Raw genomic sequence first — 16,158 nt, forward strand, 5'->3', positions numbered from 1 at the left:
TGTCAGGACGGTGATGCATAAGACCCTCTTAGGCAGGATTTCTATTAGAAGAGATTACACCTTTTGTGCTCCCTAACATCCTGCACAGATTCTTGAGGGATCACACAAGACTTACTGACTTGGAAGCAGTCATAATGGAAAATATTGTCAAATGTCAGTTAATGATATTTTCCTCTCACCAGAAATTCAAAGATTTAAAAACCAGGTAAAAAATGAAGTATGGTTCAACACTGGAACAAAGCAGACAAAAAGGGTGGGGGAGGGTGTCAGCTCTGGCAGGAGAGGATTGCTGAAGAATGGACAAAAACAATTTTTAAAAGCTTAATTTTGACAAAACTGGAAAATTATTTCAAATAGTATAGCAAAGACCAAATGTTTAAACATACTAAGGCTGTAAACAATTGATCAGGATCAGAAAGATTTATTAGCAGAACTCTGAATAATTTGAAAGTTTCTAGTGAAAATTTAGAATCAACATGGTCTTGCAGAAGTGCCACAGATTTTCCTTTTTCTCACTAAAAATGGTTCATGTGAAAGCTTTCAGTCAGAGGTAGAAAGCATCCTGTAATTAATGGCATGCAAGTCTTGCTAAGCACACACAAGTTCAACTTGCATCTCACTGCTGAATGGCATTTTTGGAATATTTTCCTAGTTATATTCAGAGCAAAACAGTTCACAAAAATGCTCAGATCAGAGTGCATTGACACAAATAAAGCAATAGCAAATTGGAGCTAATTGTCTATTAAACAGCAGCTAAACCCCAGCCAAGACAAATTTGAATATTGTGTTCTGAATAGAGCCTGTCACATATTTCTGGCTTTTTGTTCAATGATGGTTTATTTTTAAATGATCTTCCAAATAGTAGTGAGATTTATATATGTCAGACCACAAAACAGAACAAAACACCATGTGCGTGTGCATGCTAATGAACTATAATTACATAATTATTAGTATTATGCAAAACAGAAAAGCAGATGTCTCCTTTTTTTTTATTTTTAAATAAGAAGGCATTTCTGAAAGCAACTATAAGCTAACCTTGTGTGAAATGGATAGAGGGCATCTCATATATCACTGCTGCCTGTAGAGCATCAGTAAGGACTGCTCTGCAACAAGACGTCAGGATTTTCCCTTAAGGTAAGAAAAAGAATACATAGGACTTAAAGGAGTCTTATCTAACCCTACCTAGCTATGAAGTCTCAAATCCCAAAGAGCAGAAAGAAAAACAGATCGGAATTGAGGCAGGCATTTCAACACCAACACATCATTACAACAAGCACAAATGCTGTTGAAGACGCTCCAAAAAGGCTGTAAAACTTAAGAAAAACTGCAGTGGCATATACCCAAATACATTTTCTTCCACAACAAGCAATAAAAGGCATTTAGGGAAAGAGTGTAAGAATTGGGCATGGACTGAATGGTAGTGCTGACATAACCTCCCACTTTCTGGAAATCAGGTGTTTAGGAACTATTAGCTGGAGATTTCTCTCTTCTGAAGAAGTCTCTTGTTTCTGGTAAAAACTCTTCAAGCTTTCCTTCAGTCAAATTGCAGCTTGGGGCACACCTAAGGACCTATATGTTTATACATCAATATGTGACCCCAAGCAAGCTTTGGTGATATGATCTATTTTCATTTTATTAAAAACTTCACTTATCCCTTTCCCATCCTCAAAGTTCGTCAAAATCCCATTTTCAATATGGTTATTACCATACAAATCAGGCCTTCAACACCATGTTCCTCTTCTGTTTGTGATGTCCCCACTCCACATCCCAGTTCTCAAAACAGGACACCAGTTCTTCCTCCTCTCTTGCTTCCCTACCATCATTTTGTATGACTTACACTCTGCCTCACATCCCAAATCATACCCTTTCAGAGATGGCTTAGGGGTGGTGACTGGACCACACATGTCTTGCTACTGTCGAACAGCTCATCTATAAACCTGAAGTGGATGATGCACTTAGCACTGAGCACCTACTGCACATCTTACGTTAGTTACTTTAATTATGATAGATCAACTGATATCGAGTAACTTCATGGTGAATGGGTTGGAGAATAACTTGGACTACTTAGGCTTTATTGAGTTAAGGAAATATCATGCATGTGGAAAATGAAAGCAAGTTAAGCAGAGCTTCTTTACCTCCAGAAATCAAGATTCCCAAGATTCATTACTGCTTTACTGCCAGTAACTGGCAAATTCATCAACACGTCTTGAGAAGTCCACAGAGCGGAGAGCAACCGAGAATTGTTCATTTTGCTTTAGTTCAATACATAGCCCTCCCCTTCTTTGGAGTCCACTTTCTTTTGTGAGTGCAAATACAAAGGAATTTTTTCTTCTTTAAAAAGTCAGGGTGTTATATGCAGGTTTTGGAGTCAAATGCTGTCATTTTCATATTCTTTTAGTGCAGTGATTTGGTTTCTGCGTAACATTATCCTGCTGCCTGATTTTAAGCTCTCTATCTGTTGCTCTGACACCCTAATTGTATCCTGACATTCTGTCATCCTGTCCCCTTACTGTTCCTATCCACTGCTTCTTCCCAAAATTTGTGCTCTTCCTCCACCCTGTCCCTTGAACCCCAGGGTTTTTTTTGGCTGAGCTTTTTCTTCTATTTTCTTAACAATTTATCAGGGAATACCTGACATGGGAAAAGAAACTCTTGCAAAATTATTGGCAGCTTGGTCTTGAATACTAAATCTTGAGCAATCTTAAACATAGGAAATCCTGCTTTTAGTGCATGTTACTTCATCTCCCGTTTCCCTTATCACCTATTAGAGAATTTATAGGGTTGTTTTTTTTTTTCCTTAGATGTAGTTATCTCAGTTTTGCAATATAAGTAAATAAATAACCCAGACCCACAGCTGGTATAAACCCAAAATATCTCACTGATGGTAATGTAGCTGTTCCCATTAGTACAAAGTGAGGCCCACATCACTGATTTTCTAATTGTTTTTTAGACCTGAGAGATTAAATCCAAAAATCTATATAGTCTGAGGCTGCCATTTCAGTGTTCTCTCTCTGTTTAATATATTGAAGTTTCCTAGTGAGTTTATTTGCAGATCATTTCAACTGTAAATAAGTAGAGGTTTCCCAGAGGGCCTACTTGCACAATATTTCAAATGCAAAACACATTAATTGGCCTATCAATAATGTACTGTCTCATCTAATAAAGAAAAAAATCCAGTATCAAACATTTGCCTCATTTTGTAGTAGTCTGGAGTCTTAGTACCCAATAACAAATCATGAATATTAATTTTTCCTCCAATATAACATTTTGAACTGGTGGAAAACCATAAACTCACCCCAAAAGTCTTAGGAAATGCATGTTTCTCTCAAAAATAAATATATCAATATAAATACTGAAGTTTGAAGCTTGAATAATAGCAAGGGAACAAAGCAGGGACAGGAGTTTCCTCTTCTATCACCTGAAATCAGAGGTTATTTTGCTGATTTTTAAGAAATATTATACCTTCAGAAATGTAACAAGGAAAGAGTACTCAAGGGAGAGTTGTCTGTTTTTCAGCACTTCTGGATCACATTTCAGATGACAAGGTTTAATTGAGAATCACCTTTTAAGTGTGACAAGTTCCATGATACAATTAGTTACATATTAAAATTGAGATTATGTGGAAAAAAATAACTACAACTGTTAAGTCTTTAAAATATGTACTTCATATATGAGCAATATTTAGCTGGCACAATTCTTGCAAATCCTACTCCTTCCTACTTTTGAATTTCTCATAAATATGTCTTCATGTGCCTGGAATGAAAAATTAATTAAAAAGGAAGAAAATAGACATCCCAGCTTTTTTCTTTTCATTTGTCAACAAGTAAATGTCAGACTCCAGATGACTGGGCTAATATTTATGCACATTTCCCAACCATTTAGAAAGTTGAGATCTCAAAGTATTTCTATGATTTTTGATATAAAGGTCAAGACTAGATTAACATAATGCTTCACTCATGTCAAAAATCTAAAAGTAATGTTCATGTCTTGCTTATTTTTCCCCTAATTAACACATAAAGTAATTAATTTCTTTTTTTAAAGTTTTGACTAAATTTTAAAAGCAAATTGGCCTGTTGGCTGAGTGATTAGTTGCATGAGAAGAAAAAAACTGTATACCCTTAGTAAAGATACAATCACATTTTAAATGTAAATGGTATGTTGGGTTTTTTTCACTTAAATTACTTCTTTCACATGAGGTCTAGCTCTATTTTCAAACCAGAAGGCATCATTTCCTAATGAGAACTTTCTACATTCAGTTACATTCAGTATGCATCCATGAACACCTATTGTCAATTTGGATATTTTAAGATATCTTGCCTAGCTTCCAGCTGCCACTCCAGAGGCGCCTTCTTCTCACAGTAGACCTACGTGACCTCTGCTGGTCTCACACCAATGTCTCAGGTATCCTAGTCTGTCTGCAGTGGCTCTTTCTTTGAGCCACTGAATCAAGCTTCTCATGTCAGAGAGTATGAATTCACTGTAAGTTACCTCTCAGTGCAACAGTGTGTATGTTCACATAGTTAATTAGCAGAATCCTTTGCCTTTCACTTGCCTTTATTTAAACTCATCAGATGAGAGATTATGAAAATTTCTTTATTATAGCTACTGCTTTTTATGTCATCTCTGAATAGTGATTTCTGCTATTGCATTGTCTTTATGGAGATATTATCCCAGATTCTTAAAAGGTATTTTGGACAATGATTAAGTACTTCTAGTAATCCAAGTTTAAGTGAATAGTACTGAACATGCAATTACAAATAATAATACATCAGTGATTTATAATATTGCATTTTTCAGTACTTTTCTTGCACACTAGTCATGCTTCACAATTTTTTGTTGACTTGTTGAGCTATTGTCCCATGGTGAGCTAATATTTCGACTGTGTGATGTACAATGATGTTGAGATATCTGCCCAAGCAATAAGCTATAGCTTTTAAGACACACAATTCAGAGGATTTTTTTCTCATGTACCCAGTTCTGCTTTCTAGGCTGGTCCAGCAGGAGATTGTTTTAACAACCTCTTCCAGTTTTTTGGTTTTTTGGGAGGTTTTTTTTGTTGCGTTTTTCCCCCCCCCCCTGCCAATCTTAGCTGTCTTAGCTTTCTGCTTTACCCAGTTTCTAGTCTATGCCAGTATTTTAATTTCCATTGTATGACTAATGAATTTTTCATTAACCTCAATAACCATAAAATTCTGATCGTATTCTGTTAAGCAGTGTCTAATTCTACAAGAAGCCCCATTAACTTATAGGAGATCAGCTGCAAAGCAAAGTTATTATTCAAAATAAGTAAGAGTAGCAAAATCTGTCTTTAAATGTATACCAGAACCACATTCACGGTCATTTTACTGTAGCACGGCAGATTAACAGTTTCAAATTCATAACCCCTAGCCTTTCCATCATATCTATCCAGTTTCAGGAGTTTTTTGGGGAGGGCAAATTGTGAGAGAAAAGTGGAAAATCTAATATTCAATCTGTGATTTTCCTCATTTGACAAGCCATTAAATAAAAATAAAATAAATAAATAAGAAAAAAAGAAAAAAACATATGTCTGTACGCTGTGGAAAGTTCATAAAGAACTGGTATAACTACCCATATAACTGCATGTAAATCCAGTAGGTACAGTCTATAAAGTATTAGGCTCAATAAAATTTTTGTTAAACACTACCAATGAGCTTTTTGCTTACAGTGCTCAGCATACTGACAAGACTAATGTAGTTTTTCAGTAACAAAGACAGAGATTTAAAGGCACTGAAATGCTTAAAAGTCCAGGTAAGCCTCAAATGTCTTCCTTTATGGAAAGGAAAAAGCGCATTTGTAACTGACGTACTACAAAAGTAATATGATCACTTGCAAGCACTTGAACAAAATATAGCATAACAAGAGTCAAAAATTGAATCACTTTTCCTTCTGCAAATTCATCTCTTCCAAATACTGATAACGTTTCATTTTTTTCCACTTCTTCTTTTGTCCAGACATGCAGAAATCAGGAGCAGAAAATATATAAAAGTGTATTGTCTGATCTCTCTGCCACTCCTGCAAGTGAAAAAAAAAGCTGGGTCCAGAGTTAAGTCCCACTTGTTGGCACCTAACTGAAGTTAGGATAGCTATGGAGGGATGCCATAGCACGCAGAAGGTGTGAAGATGTTACCTACTTTAAATGTCAGTCTGTTTGGCAACACTCATTTATATTCTTTTGTTTCTTCCACAGTAATGAGACACACTTCCATCTGAAAAAAATGGTGTGAGGATTAGACAAAAATAACACACTGCTAAGTGACCTTTTTGCACTGATCATTTTTTTTTCAGGAACTATATGAACAACATTGCTCGTCACCTCTAGTAACCAAACAAATAAGGCCAGATTCAGACTGCATAAATTCTACTTACATCCCTATACGCATACAGTTAATTTTACTCTCTAGGGAAGTCACTCATCTCTTTGATGATATGCATCCCGTCTGGAGTAGATTCTGCAGGGAGCTGTTCTTTAGACCATGTCAGACTTTTCTTTAAGGAAAGTTATTGTTTCACTCCCAAAAGACACTGGTAATGAGCAGGGAGCTGCCCTTGAGACAGACAAATAGTAGACTTGTAGATGTGGAGGTTTAAGTGGAAGTTAGTCTGTGTGAACTTGACTACTCTAATGGCCACAAGGACAAGATCCATTAAGGATAATAATATTATGCAAAAATACATCTTCTATGGTTACCTAAAGAAAACTTCATGCAAAATATATTATTGACTTGTCCCACAAAAACAAAGCATACAATAATTTTTTTTATTCCCCTCTGGGGTGACAAGACTGAATTAAATACTTATAGAAGATCAGTCAAAGAAACTAAACCTGACCAACAATAAACAAATAAAATAAGTGATTTTGCAGTTTACAACACTCTGGTTAGAAATTGGAGGCAATTTTCAAGGGGTGAAATCATCCACAAGTGCAGGTGCCACCCTAAAACAGAAGAAAGGTGTAATTTTTTCCTCTCTCTGGGGACACAGCAACAAATTCAATTTTAAAGTGACATTTGTAACCTAACATGCAAGAATGCACTCACTTTTCATCAGCACCTTTGCTTTCTAAACCTGCCCCTTCCTTTCCTCATTTTCTTGGGTATATCACATCATTGCCCAACTATATCTGACTGAAATGTAAAGAAATAAAAAGTATTCTTTTCTATGTAAAAGCAGGTAATAGCCATGGATGTCAGGCAGATCTCCCTAGGTAGTGGAATAGAGATCCCCCAGCCAGCCGTGATGACACGAGCACCAGAATGCAAATACGTATTAGACATGCTAATCTACACGGTGCTCATCACAGGACATGGATATTTGAGGGCAGAACAAAAAGCCGTTGTCTGTCTAACCCACTTTTTCACAGATGAAACAAGCTTTCCCTAGTATTTTCTTCATTAAGAAGCTAACGTCTGTAAACTTCTAGTAAATTTTGTAGAAAGCATTTAAGGTTTATAGAGTCCTAAGATGATCTACAGCCTTCAATGTGAAGTGATGAATAACGTGTGGAAATAGGAGTTTCTGTTTTCATCTAGCCTCTGTTCTTGATTATCTATATTTTTTGCTATTAAAATTTAAGTCACATGCTAGCCAGCTTGCCAAATGTTTTCTTTAGGAGGAATGGTGCAATTCATACAAAAAATTTCAGTACTGACTCATTGATATCTGTGTACTCCCCTAACAATCAATCCCATGGACTTATGTCTCTATTTATAAGAAATCTCTGGATTTTCATTTGTTTGGGGAAAGAGTGAAATGTGGGCTTTCTTTGTACCATTTATAATAACTTCCACAACTATCTGCACGGTACAGCCATTCTTCTCATTTAGTCAAGGAGAAAAGCTTTTATCCAAGAAAATGTGTGTACTGAACAAGAATAGAAGGACTAAAGATGTAAGCTACAGGAGGAGTCTTTCTTCCTTTGCCTTGAAGCTTGACGTTTCACCACTGCTCACCTCCCAGTCCTTTTCCAGTGTACAGAAACAGGATTGCCAGCTACCACTAAAGCTCATTTAACTGTGTTCCATTTTTCCTCTTTTACCGAGTGATATGTTTTTCTGATTGTAGCATTTTTCCTATTAAGTCCTATAACTGCAGAGTTAATAGAAGTCTGAGCCAAACAACATTTGGTATTAGTGCAAGGCTAGTCATCCAGGAAAATAAAAGTAAAAATTCTTGGGTTTGTACAATGTAATTAACTGTCAAGTCCTAAGTTTAGTTTTTAAAAGGTAAAGTTGAGGTGCATTATGTTAAATAACAATGTTTGATGTGGAATGCTAAAAGGAGTCAGAAATACTTTACAATTGCTCTGAATAACTTGATTTAACTAATGACTGTATCACAAGCTGTATCACCTGAGCCAAAGCAGAATTTGTGATGAAGAATTTTGTCAGAAGCCAACAGAAAGATGTACATGCACACAATGGCATATCTTACAGGTTTCAGACAAATTCACAGAACTCAAAGATGTTGCAAAGAAGTGAATGCCCAGGGACCCTCCTGGGATTCTCCTCCATGGCAGTAGAAGACAAGCAATCAAAACAGTCTGGTTTACACATATGATTTTTATGCAGTGCTAATCTGCCTTCCATGGGGATAAACTTCACAGTTCAAATGTTCTCTACCTCAGTAGAAAGCCCTTAAAAACCCAATGTAGTGAAAAGAGTAGTAAGAAAAGGAATAAAATCCAATAGGTACAAATTGGACGTAAAATCCACTAAGTCTTTCATCAATATGTCAAAGGCAGAAGAAAAAAAATCTATTCTCTTATTAGGTAAAATATGGAATAACCTTGCAGCATTCAACATGACTGATATTACTGGGAATTGTTAACTTGTATTTAAGTGAGCAATGAAGAATGGAGCTCTGTCAAGAAAGGTATTTTTTTCTACATTATGGTTAACTCAGGAGAACAGGACAATTAATGTTTATGGATCCACATCCTAACAGATAAAGCATGTGTGAAACTACCAGATCAAAGCAGAAAATGAGGTCTGCAAAGAAATTACCCCTCATAGGGAACTTCAGCTCAGGGATATGTACTAGATTTTTCAGGCTGCCACCATCAAAACATCCATGAACTTTCTAAATATTACACAACAAAATTTCTTAACTAAAAATGAAGAAACCTGTGTAAATATACATGTCTTCCAGCTGTCAATCTCAGATGAAGTAACAGAATGGTCAAGCTGAAAGTCATTAATAAAGAATTAAAGATGGAAATATAATTAATGTGTTTGGAAAATAGATCCTGTCAAACTAACCTGATGTCATTTCTTGATAAAATATTTTTCTCACACACAGGCAATAGTTAAATGTAAACTACCACATGACATTTTGATAATTTATAAAGATGCACAACTTCAACATGGCACAAGAGGATCCTATCTAGATGGTCCCTTGCAAGCAATTTCAAGTGATTTATCATGACATGGTTTATTAGAGACAAGTCTACTGAAGTCCAACACATTTTTTTGCCATATACCATCTATTTTTCTTCAGTAACCTCAAAAAAAAAATCAACCCAACCAACCAAAGAGTCAATATTGCCCGAGTTTGCAAATAGTATGAAACAAGAGCATGTGACACATTTGAATTGTCACATGAGCTGGGAGCAAGCAAATAACACTCAGGTTGACCACATCTAGAGGTGAAGTAGACTATTTCTTAGTTAATTAATTGCTGAAGATAGTGTCACAAGCCCAGTAGGAGGTTGGTCATGGCTCAGTTGAATATTTTGCTTTAAATGTAGCACCACCAGCTAAGAAGGGGACATGAGGTGGAAGTTCAGTGATCACAGGCAACACAGGATTTGCATACAAGGTCCTGGCCAGATCCGAACAGATGAGTGATGGGTGGCTGAGGTAGTGGCTGAAAGCCAAAACTCACCTCCTCAGTTTTTACATGGCTATCACAAGGTCACTGTTGTGCACGTTTATCACAAAGTTCTTTATCTCAGTTTCATCTACACTGCAGAAACTGGTTGAACTGGTTCTTCTTCTAAAACCTAGCACACATGGCAGCTGGGAACAAAGAATGAAGACACACATTCTTTGTAGATGGAAGGAAAGGAGTAGTCTGTTTTGAAAGTTGTCAATCTGAAGATTAGTGAAGAAGGCTAACCTTGGGATGGCAGTGTCACAACTTTTTTTTTTTTTCCCCCTACCATCCAATTCTGTTAATCAGATATAATGAAGAATATTGGAGACAATTCAAACAGTTATGAGAGTTTGAAAACTATATTTGAAAATATACCTTGAAGACTCAAGGAGATCAAGCAGCTGACTTTAATGAGAGAAATCAGGGAGTATTTGTCATCTTTAAATATGGGAAATAACATCTTCTTCCATTTAGTAAACAAAAACCAGGCACTGGAAATGGAAGGGAAATGAATTCCAAACAAAAACGCATGCATATTTTTACCTCCTTTTGGAAGAGTGAAATCACTTGGACAGTTTAACATGTTTTGCAATAAGTTCTCCATCACTTGCAATTTTAAGGTCAGAAGTGTGTGTTTTACTTTCAATTCCACTATTCTTAAAAAAGGAATTTATTTTTATGGACACCTTCCCATCTGTTTTATTGAAAAGGAAAAGAGATGACCGCAGTGGTACCTCTTGACTTTTAGGGTGAAAAATATTTAAAAATTGTATTAGACTGCATTAAGCATGTCTAGGAAGTTTTATGAAAATATCCAGATAAAATACAGTACTGATACAAAAATATGAAAACCACTCTCCTGAAAAGTCTTCTCATGGAAGATATTGATTTACTACCTTGTCAGCTTCCCAGCAAGGAAGAGGGGGATGCTTAACAGGTAGCATTCCCAAATATTCTCAGAAATAGGTTTGTGCGTATGAGTGTGCTCACCATTGCAAAACTTCAGAAGGCAAAAAGATCAAATTAGTATTTCTAGGTTGACATCCAGCATCCCAAAGAATCACTGCAAGAATTGAATGAATACATTTGACATTTTCTTTTCTTCTGCATGACTACATCTAAGAAATTGTACAGGTGTGGTGCCTTTGAGTTGAACTCAGTGACAAGACAGATTACAATAAATTGTAATCAAATTTTTATTTAGTGTTAAGAAAGAATTTCAACTACTCAGGAAGGCTATTCTTACAAGTAGAAGGAAAACAAGTCAGTTTTCAATAATGTGACTTATTAATGCATCTTAATTTTTTTATTCATATAATTTGAGTATAATTTGTATTTATAAAAAGTTGCTAGATAAGCAAACCATTTTAACTTTAAAAACATGTAATAACTTCTTAAAAGAATGCTGTTCTGGTTTTAACTTGTCTTGAAGGCACATTAATATTCATGGGTTTGAATTTGACTGAAAGGCTTGATTTGATTTAAGGGTTTGTTTGGTTGGTTGGTTGTTTTTTTTTTCCCCCCAGCATTCAGGACTATGCTAACTGTTAAAAACTGAACTCTGAATTAACAACTGCATTAAATACATCTGGCTCTATTTTCACCTCTAACATGTTTGTAATAAAACTGCTTTTTCAACAAATAAAAGTGGTGAGATTCATTGCTGTGTTGTTTTTAAAACCACTGCCTCTGACCTCTGAAGCACAAGCATTCCAGAGGAGGAAAAATGACATCATTTTAGCAATAGACTTATTTTTATAGCTGTCTCTAAAAATATGTTAGAAAGTAAAATTACATCACTCATTCTTTTGCATGGCCACAATTCACAGCCTTTTTCAGAAGTCGGAATGTGCCCTCGCCCTGTAACAGGAGAATTACACACTAATTAAAAATTAAAATGAATCCACAATTCTGAAAAAGGAAAAAAAAAAAAAAAGATTAACACCTTGCAAGAGTGGAACTTGAATTTCAAATACAACTAATAAAATGTGGCAAGACAGCAAAAATTAGGTTCTTTTACAGTCAGTACTTTAATTGGGTGTACTTTTTTAGTGAGTCTTAGAAAGGCCAGACTTAATTTGTATGAGAGTTGTAAATGAGGGATGAAGGCTACCGAAGTGGGTACATGAAGAAACAAAGCAGTACGGTGCACTTCAGTTAATCAGGATGCACTTATCAGGGAAATTTGCTTAATTGAGATGTTTCCCAAGGAAGCAATTTAAGGCTAATGATACCTAATAGCAATAACTGCTGTTTAATGGGGATGGTAATTCTGCTTAATAGGGATACCATCAGGTAATTATGGCCAGGTCTAAACTACTGACTTCTGTTGGCAAAGATTTACCTGTCAGGCATCTGAAGAGATGTGGTCCTTGATCAACAACTACAGGGAAGCAGAAAGACCAAATGAAAACTTTGGTATCGCAAATCTGTGTTTTTACAGGATATCCTATGTTGATCAATAGGAAGCTGTTGCCCTGCTGATTTAAAAAAAAAAAAAAAAGTTTTCTGGTATTTTTGCACATTGTCTTTATTTTTTTTTTTATATATTTGTAGTTTTTATCTGGCTAAAATGATCCTAAGGCCTTTCTGTGTTCATCTCTCAACACATTGTACACATTTTTTTAGCTGGATTTATGTACACAACATGTTAGAACATGAACCCAAGTCCAAACTTAAAGCAAAAACCACTTTCTAGAATTAAAGCATTCTAACCTTTTGTTCCAAGTTTATACAGGTATTTAGTTATTTTCTTCTTCTTTTTTTTTCCTTTGGGGTTTGTTTTTTTGTTTGGGTTTGGGGTTTTTTTTGGTGTTGCAAAGTTACTCCATGCTGGAGATGAGTTTTAGCTCCCTTGTTCAACCAAAATCAGCGATGATGCCCTAATGCACAGGTTACCCAAACTGAGGCCTCCAAATTCTGTTCCTTAGAGTCAAAGAGTGATTGACCAACAGTGTGGTAGGCTCACTGCAGCCTCCTGGAGAGCAACATTAGTCATGAGGATCCTCCCTATACAGGATGCTGTTACTCTGCCACTGTGTCCTCATTAATAAGGTCTGCTGTAATTTATTTTAGCTCATACACACGCTCCTTGGGTATCATTACATGCAAAAGAGTTTCCCTTTGCTACCACTGCTTAGGCAACACAACCTTCATGAATTCGCCTTTCATTCTGTGCTCCTACACTTGCTAGTGTTGTTCGTCAGCCTCCCAGGATGATAGATCAACAGGCACAGACAGCAGGAGGTAGAAGCTTTGTCCCTAATACCCGCAGATCAGCATCTTTATGACAGTAAACTCCTGAAAGCATGAAAAAGGTTCACTGAAAAATAGCAATGAGAAACACGGGGACAAATCTGTAAAGCTTGACAAATATTTGTTATTTACTTTGAGGTCACCAAAGATCATCTAAAAACTTTTTGGGATGTTTTTCATAACTGCAGTCTCCTCTGAAGTGTGTCTAATTTGTGTAAGAGATAAAGAAAAGGTGGAAGGGTGGCTCTATATGCTGCAGGAATGCAGTCTTCCAGCAAGTTATATTATTGTAGAGAAGGACAAACAAGTATAGTTCACTACCTCAGGCTCCAAAGAGTCACAAGAGGACCACAGAAGAAAATAATTTGAAAGTCTGCTGTGAAACACTGACTCAAGAAAACGGGGTGAACAATTGACAACTAGCAGTTTATACAGCAAATTTAGATGTTTGTTCTCATCAATCTGTACAGAAAGAGACTATGATTTATACAGGCCATTGAAGGAACTGTTTAATAGGATATATTTCAGTCCTTGCATTGCTGGCAAATTGTTCACACAGTAACTGTTTCTAATATTTCTGCTCTAATATGTAGGAACACTGTACTGGCTCTCTAATTGAATGATACCCAGAGTAACTTTTCCCACAGTAACTTTCAACGTAGCTTTGCAAATCCTTCAAATAAGATGTATACAATCCAGTATTTCTATGTCAATACATACCTGTATACATGTGTGTGTGTGTTTTGTATGGATGATGTGTCCTTGAAAGAGCAGTCAAAAAAGGGAAAACAAAACAAAACAAAACAAATCAATATGAGGGGATCACAAATGACATTAAATAGGCCTTGATATAAATGTCAAGAAGAACTCAATGGTTTTCCTCCAAATTTGGCCAGAGTACCCCACATCTCTCATTACACGACTGACTATTTTAGCATCCAACTGACTCAGCTGTGCTGTGTTGTCCTTTAGCGGGACACCACCCTGAAATTTTGGCTCTTCATGGCAATGAGAGAAACTCACTGGTAGTATCTTCCAATCAGTAAATTTTAAAGAACGCATTTGTGACTAACTATTCCAAAATATATTTTTAAAAAAGATCAAATTTTGGAGCATGAAAGCATGATTTATTGTGCTACAGCAAACCAGCTAGATAAAATCCCTGCTATTACTGGGGGGGGAGGGGAAGTTCTTCCTATCTACAAATGAATAGCTGAAAAACACTGCTGCTGCTGTTCACTCAATTACACTGTATGCCCTGTGGCCTACTACAGATATGACCTCAACTGAGACTGTGTTGAGACTTCATATTCACTTCTCTTGCACAAGCAAAGAAGGCTTTTCTACTTTACTGCTGGTAGAAGTTTTACACTCAGGAGTCAGCACTATTCTCCATAATATGGTGTTAAACATAACTTCTTATTTTTCACATAAATTGTAGGAGGCACAGAATGATGAGACAGAGTAGAGGAATCTCAGACAGGAAAAGAAAAATTAACAAAGGATGGGAGTCCTGATTTCCAAGCTATTTACACATGTATTCTGTGCACTTAGCTTTTTAAATAAAGAGACCATATTGTAGATAGTCATGAAAAAGTATAGAGGTTTCTGCTGCCTCAGGGAACAAGAAAAAAAATCTAGATAAACAAGAGGATGCAGAAAAGCTTCCCCATGTTCTAGATATAACATCTGTTATCTTGTGCCTTTTCATTAATTTTAAGGGACAAGTTTACATAATTGTTTACATAAAGTCACATAATTGTTTTTTAAGGTGTTACAAAAAAAAAAAACAACCCAACAACAAAAACATCATGAAGACATTGTCCCATCCAACATTTAACTGGAATGCTTTACAGGAATATTTCTCTAACAATCCACATTCTAGAATTGCCTGCAGAATGCCTCACCCCAGAAGAGACAGAAGAGACTTCTAGTTCACAGCTCTAAACATGTTCCCAACAGCAAGCATCTCTGATGAGCAGCATCTCCAGGTCTTGTACCCCAAGATCAGCTATTGGTGGAGGAGAAGTGACCCCCAGCACAGTATCTTGTATTCAAGAGGCAGAAAGTCCCAGCTTCTAGCTCTGTAGCCAGTGGGAGCTTGTTTTGGTACAAAAATCTCTGCTGACTACAAATCATGGTGTCCTGGTTTCGGCAGGGATAGACTTAACTCTCAGTAAGAAGTAAGGTTTCACTTTAACTACTAGACCACTGAATAAGAGGGGGCTGGAGTGCATGCCCTGTGAGGGGTGGCTGAGGCAACTGTGTTGGTTCAGCCTCCAGAAGAGATGGCTTTGGTGGGACCTAACAGCAGGCTTCCCATACCTATGGGAGGCAACAGAGAAGACAGAAGCCAGGTTATTCATAGAGATTGACAGAGAACAAAAGACAATGATCATAAAAAACCCCAACATATGTTCAACCTGTACATATAAAAAAAGATAAAAATAACTTTTCACCAGGAGAATAATCAAGCATTGCAACAGGTTGCCCATAAAGCCTGCAAAATCTCCATCCTTGGAGTTTTTCAAGACCAAAGTCCTAGTGTCTGAATTCAGCGTTCACCTTGCTGTGAGCAGGAGGTTGCAATAGAAAGGTCCCTTCCAACCCAGATGATGATTATTTGAATTTCTGGTTTGATCAAACACAACTGTTTCTTGTGTCCTACACACCTAATCTTTTGTGCTTTTGCAAAAAAAATATTATGCAAATCATTGTTTAATTGCTTACATGGTTATGTCATGGTTTAAAGTCAGCTGGCAACTGAACACCACACAGCTGCTCGCTCACTCTCCCGCATCCCCCAGTGGGATGGGGGAGAGAATTGGAAGAGTAAAAGTGAGAAAACTTGTGGGTTGAGATAAGAACAGTTTAATAATTGAAATAAAATAAAATAAAATAAAACAGTAATAATAATAGCAATAATAGAATACACAAAGCAAGTGATGCACAATGCAATTGCTCACCACCCACCGACCGATGCCCAGCCAGTCCCTGAGCAGCAGCCCC

Source organism: Aptenodytes forsteri, unplaced genomic scaffold (assembly GCF_000699145.1).
Source record: "Aptenodytes forsteri isolate BGI_AS27 unplaced genomic scaffold, ASM69914v1 Scaffold217, whole genome shotgun sequence".
In the NCBI taxonomy this organism is placed as follows: Eukaryota; Metazoa; Chordata; class Aves; order Sphenisciformes; family Spheniscidae; genus Aptenodytes; species Aptenodytes forsteri.